This window comes from Oxyura jamaicensis, chromosome 10, assembly GCF_011077185.1.
Source record: "Oxyura jamaicensis isolate SHBP4307 breed ruddy duck chromosome 10, BPBGC_Ojam_1.0, whole genome shotgun sequence".
NCBI lineage: Eukaryota > Metazoa > Chordata > Aves > Anseriformes > Anatidae > Oxyura > Oxyura jamaicensis.
This window is the reverse complement of record NC_048902.1, coordinates 14,996,398-15,002,397: the sequence shown is the minus strand read 5'-3', so window position 1 is coordinate 15,002,397 and position 6,000 is coordinate 14,996,398.

The following is a 6,000-nucleotide window of genomic DNA, read 5'->3' as shown; positions in this document are numbered from 1 at the left end:
GTTGTGTGAGGGTATGGTATGGCACCTCCTGCCTCTTCTGTCTTCATAAAGACACAGAATTCACCCTTTTTCCTGTGGTTCCATATCTTGCCCTGTTCATAATGAATTCTTTTCCCATCTAGACGCTCTTGTCTTTCGGAAGTGGTGTGTGTATTTTTTATCTTATTTTTAATCAACAGATATGACAAATGAACTGTCACAGTTTTGCATGGTTAATCCTTGCATCAGTTTTCCAGTGAATTCCCTGGGACTGGTGGGATGGTGATGGCTTGCTCCTGTCCGTGAGGTCGATCCTCTGTAGTCGCACTTCTGAGATGCTGTTTAAAATGTATGAGCACGGGTACTTGCAACTGATCCCCTACATCTTAATTTCAAGTGGTTGTGAGACTTTGTTATAGTCTGTACTAAGTGTTAGCCTTTGCTAGAGCAGCTGCAAAAAAATCTGTCCTTTTAACTTCATTCAGGTGTCTGCTTCACCTTTCACAAATTCTGCTAGCTTTTAGTCTTTTTGTTAATCTGCTCTTAACTTTCCATTTGCAAAACACATGATGAGAGATTTCCCCAAACTGTTGTTTAAAGTGAAAAGGGAAAGGTAAAGGGAAGGGTTTAAGGATTTCCTTCTGTAGCAGTGACTTCAGGTGTTTTTTTTTTCTCTGAGTGGGAGGGAAAATAAAATAGGTGATGAATAACTTCATTTAAATGAAGGTGATGAATGTTGGTGAGACTTATTCTCGCTGTGTGTGATTTACAGCAATTGTCTTGGAGTAGAGCAGAAGGGTGTATGGCGCAGGATGCCCTTGTTCAGAACCTGGTGCTGAGAGACTACCTGCCGTGCCGTGCTTCAGTCCCACATGTGGCTCCCTGCTTTTTATCACCCATGACTAACGCAGATTGGAGCAGTAAGTTATGTTAAAACCTGTGACGGGCTTTGTAGCTTCATCTAAATTGTATCTGAGGTTTCTGGCAAAGTTACTTGGGAAAGTAAATCTCTTTCCCAACGTGTCTCTGCCCCCAGTGGTGTAACTGCTACGTAAGCCTGAGCGCTACAGTTAATACAACCATTACAAACGAGTATTTTGGCACGGAACAGCTGTTTAAAACCGGGCTGTCTCCAGACTCGAACTACTGACTCACCCTTTCTTTTTTCCATGGGCGAAGGCGCCTGGCCTCTGTGATGCGTGGATGCTGGCTCCTGCAGGTGTTCCGGCTGGCTGCAAGCATCCTGCAGGGCTGAACCCCCTTCTTGTGTGCAAACGCAGCGGGGCTGGGTGCCAGGACGTGTGGCACACTCAGCTTCCCGGCACATGCGTCTCAGTGCCTGGATGAGCCTTGGAGGCAATAATAAGGGAGGGGAGAAATAGGGAATGCTGAGGTCTGGGCTTACTGCAGTGAATGGGGAGGTCTTGTACGGAGACTGCTTGTTTTATAGACTGGTTTTCCTCCTGAGTTTCCTCTGGGATGCTGGAGCCTTCGGTCCCATAATAGTGTTTGGACAATGAATGCTTGGATGGAGGAAGCAGGTGTTAAAGAACAGGGGAAGTGACTTTTTTGGGGGGATGGAACGGGTGACAGGATATAAAGATGTGGTGGGTACGCAAGGCAATTTCTCTTGATGCATGAGTGTGTGCAGTGTTGAACCCACGGGTAAGATCACAGCAGAACGGGGGCTTGCCCCTTTCTCGGGTCGCATCACTCGGTGAGTCAGCTGAGGAGTGAGGCTTATGCCGCCGCGTACCAAAGGTCTTACGTGATGAATTCTGTTGGGTTTGTTCCGTGCTCTCGTAAATCTTGCGGTGTAGCAACAAGGCAGCCTCGCTGATGGCACTGGATGTCTTAAACTCTGCACTTTGAGCTCGAGGAGTGCTGTGTTTTAAACAAACCGGGGATGAATGAGTTTGTGTGACCTAGATTAAAACAGTTCCTGCAGTCTGATCTGAAGCTCTTTAAGTCAGTGCAGATATTGATCCTGGAGATGAAAGTGAAATATGCCGGTTCACATGCTACGTAGCAGATGTTTTTGCATCCGTAGCTGAAAGACTTCCCACACTGGGAGTAACGACAGCGCTTTGCATGTCTCCGTGGGGTTTGCAGCCTGGGCAGGAGCTTCCCTTGACAAGGGAGTCAGATTTTCCATCGCTGAGTGGTTTGTGGCCGCTCCACCCATTTTATGATGAGTGATCATCGTCTGCGAGCACGGCGTTACATGAGGTGGTGAGCAAACCTTTCGTTGCATTAAATGTAAATGTTTACACTTTCTCTTCTCCTAGCAGCTACAAAGAGGGTAGCTTGTCTTAGCCGAGGGCTGGCTAGAGAAATGAAGGCTTAAACCCCCTTTCCCTGCAAAGGGAAGGCTTGTTTAACAAGCATTCATTTCACAAGCTACAGGTGACTCTTGGTGCTTCTGTGTGATGCAAGGCGCAATGTTGCTGCAAACATTGGGTAGCTGTGGGTTTTCATCTATTAAGCAGCACCAGGAACATAAATTGTGCCTTGTCTGCAGGTCTGCTGGGGGTTTCGGTGCAAGAACCGACCTGTGCCTGGCCACTTGTGCATCACGGGCTGAGCTCAGAGCCGCTTCTCCACGCTGGCCACGGCCACTAATGAATTTCTGAATGAGTCTTCAGGTTGTCATCGCCTGAAGGAGGGTGCGTGCAGCACGGAGGGTGAGGGTTTGAGTGCTTTTGAGGAGGTTACCAGTGCCTGTTTGGGTGCTCGAGTGGGCGTCTGGCTCGTCACCTCCAGAAAATGCTGGGGGGAGCAGGGTGATGGGACGATGCAACTCGGCAGATGTTTCTCAGTTAAGGCAGAGCCTCAGTCCCAATTGTACTGAGCCCTGTTTTAAGCTAGCAAAAGAACCAGCTCATTGCTTAAAGAGCTTGCAAGCTACGACTGTGGATAACAAATATGTTTGCATGGACGTTAAGAGGATTAATTGTTTGCAGAGTGCATTGGATGTAGGAAAATCCAAGTAGTGCTGGAGAGGTAACAAGTTGCCTGTCACATATGTGTTGTTAATTTGTTTCTCCCTCCTCCATTTGAATTAGAGGCGACGTTTGCCCATCTGTGAAATTCATGTCTGAGTCCCACATCTTCCTGTATTCTGGGTATTTTACTCTTACAGCTTCCTCACGGGCAGTAACGTGAAGGTGGTAAATGGTCGTCTCTTCAGATGCAGTATCTGCTGAAGAGGTGTGCTGCAAAACGCGGTGGGCTTCCTTCTGCAGCTGGAATCAGCTCTGTTTAAACTAGGGGGGAAAAGAGTGCTTAAGACCTCCCTGGTTCTGGCTTTATCAGATTAACTAGGATTTTGGCAGGACTTTGTGCTGCTTTTTCTTAGCCAATCGACTTGCATGTGAGTGTTCCGTAACTTTCTTGCTTTATAATCTCAAAGTTCAGAAGTCATCAGGCTGCCTGAGAATAAATCACAGATCCTGTCCCAGCAGCAGCGAGCGTACAAAATTCTGCTGATGATTCAGAACACTGACGGCAAGCTCTGAAATGAAAACTCAGAGCTACCTGAGGAACACGGAGGACTTGTGGCAAAGAAAGTGCTTGGAAATGTGTACATCTTCCTGAAACTCCAAAATGTGTGCTTTCCCAGCCTTTCTTTGCTTAGCTGCTTGCGTGACCCATTCCCTGTGTTGTGTCAGTCAGTGCTTTGAGATGGTAGATAAATGGCAATCACCCAGTTACTGTACACTGCATTATACAAAACGAGTGTTTGAAGTGTCTGAAAATGATAAAGGGTATTCAGTGAGGGTAAATTTAGAAAGTCTTTTATGCTCTGCTTGGAAGATATATTTTTTCCCTCCCTCTAGAAATTAATTTGCGATCTTTGTTAACTTTTACTAAAAATTCTGTCTCATCACTGCTTCTGATATTAATAAAAAAATACCAATACTGTTTGCATCAATACCTGTGTGTATTTATGCCTGCGGCTTTTGGTATTCCAGTGCCGAGAGCAAACTTGGGCCGTTTGGAGGAAGCTTTAACTCTTGTTAAGTTTTGTCTTCAGGAATGCTGCATCACTTGATGTTTGCTTTGAGGGAGCTAAACTGTTTTCTTTGTAAGGATTTTTTTCTTTTGGCTGTCTTAGCTAATGCTGGATCGGAGCCACTGGATAACTTGAGAACGAAGGACGGGGTTTGCTTCAGTGCTTGATGGAAGTCAAGATGAAGAGCAGGGAGCTGTTGCAGCGTGGTCGTGATGCTCGGCAGAGCAACGTTTTGCCCTCCTGTACATAATGCTTCCTTGTGCTCTGGGATGCTGCTACACGGGCATCTTGCAGCAACAGGGATTTCTGGAATATGCCTGAGATGGAAAATGCATGGATGGGCTACGGATGTGTGCCTTCAAGCCAGGGGGAGTTGCAGAGTGGCAGTGGCATGGACCACCCTCCACACAGGGAACTAAGTGTCACCTCTGCTTCAGCATTAGCAAGCCGTTCCTCATTCAGGAGCAGATTTCTGGATGTGTTCAGGGCGCTGTGAAGCACGAGTGGCTGTGTTTGCGACCTTCTCCTTGCAGCAAGGCTGCAATTCACGGCTGGGTGCAGGGGGCTCACCCGTGGTGCATGCAGTGTCAGGTCCTGGGGGTAGTTGCCTTGCCTGGTGGTTGGTACCCATGCCTCCCAAGGAGCCCAGGCAGGATCAGGCCAGGCATTGATTTTGTTTCCCCCTTTAAACTTTCTCTGTCAACTCTCTGATCTCTGTTATCCAGAGAATAAAACTGATTTGGCCAGCCCAGAGAAGTTCTGATGCATCCAGCAGCCAAGAAATCAAATAAGTCCTGGTCTATTCTTAATTTCTTGTGTTTCCTGTGGTTTCATTGTTTGTGTTACCAGCCCTAATATTTACATACTTTTGAATGAGCTTTTCTTTTTTTGGAAGACACTGCTTTGTTCGTATGCCTTGCAGAACAGGTTCTTCCATATATATTTTTTTCTAATAACCAAACAACTTCGTTTCTCAAAGGAGTAGGAGGGGGAAAAAAAGGGAAGATTACAGGAAACACTGAAGGGAGATATCTAAGAATAGAATTGTTTTTTGCTGATGATATGCTAAGACTCATTCTAAACTTGCATCTACCCTTGCAAATGTCCTTGGGCTCTTTGAGAGCTTTGTAAAACTTCTTGCATATCAAATTACCTGTTCGGGGCTGCTTTCTGTGAACAGCACATGCATTTACAGTTGGCATTTTAAATGCAAAGGTGCTTCTATGAAAATGATTGTAAGAACAAAGTTGTCCTTCCCAATAAAACCCCGGAGTGCAAGGCAGCGGGCTCTGCCGTGTTAATATTTAAAAGCAGTGCTGGTGGATATTGTCCTGCTGCGTGGCTCTGGAAGCTCGGATGTAGTGTTCAGTGAGGCAGGGGAATTGCACAGTTAAGCTCCCTGCTTTCTGTGGGAGCAGGGGAGTGCTGGAGCTGGCATGTTCCTCTAGAGGTGCTGGCCTTTGGTGACATCCGCTGGCTGTGTTTTTCCATGGATACTTGGTTTCCTCTAATAATCCTTTAAGAAATCTTATTTTATTTATTTATTTTGAAATTAGTTTATTTTTTTAAACACTGTCATCCCCAAAGAAGTTGCCATTGACCTTTATTTGCAGGTCTCGTTCTTCTGTGTTGATTATAGCGCTACTCTTCCAGTGCATGCCCTCTTAAAAGAAATAAGGCAGAACTTGAGGACCTCTTTTCCCTTAGATTTCCTTGCCGTGGAGTAAAACCTTTTTGCACATTGATGAATAGTGGCTGGGAAGCCCGTCTAGTTCTGCAATGGGATCCATAAATAGCATTAGTGTCTGGTTTGCTTCGGCGAGGGGAGCGTGCCATGGTGGCAGGAGGGCAGCCCCGCTCCCTGCAGGAGAGATTCTCTGTCTGGGCAGCGTTTGCCAGCACGATGCTTTAAAAGAAACAAGATACAGAGCGTGCAGCTTAAATATTGAAGCACAGAACCCCTTAAAAGCTTGTGCAAATCCTGATTTAATAGAAATGGGCTATGT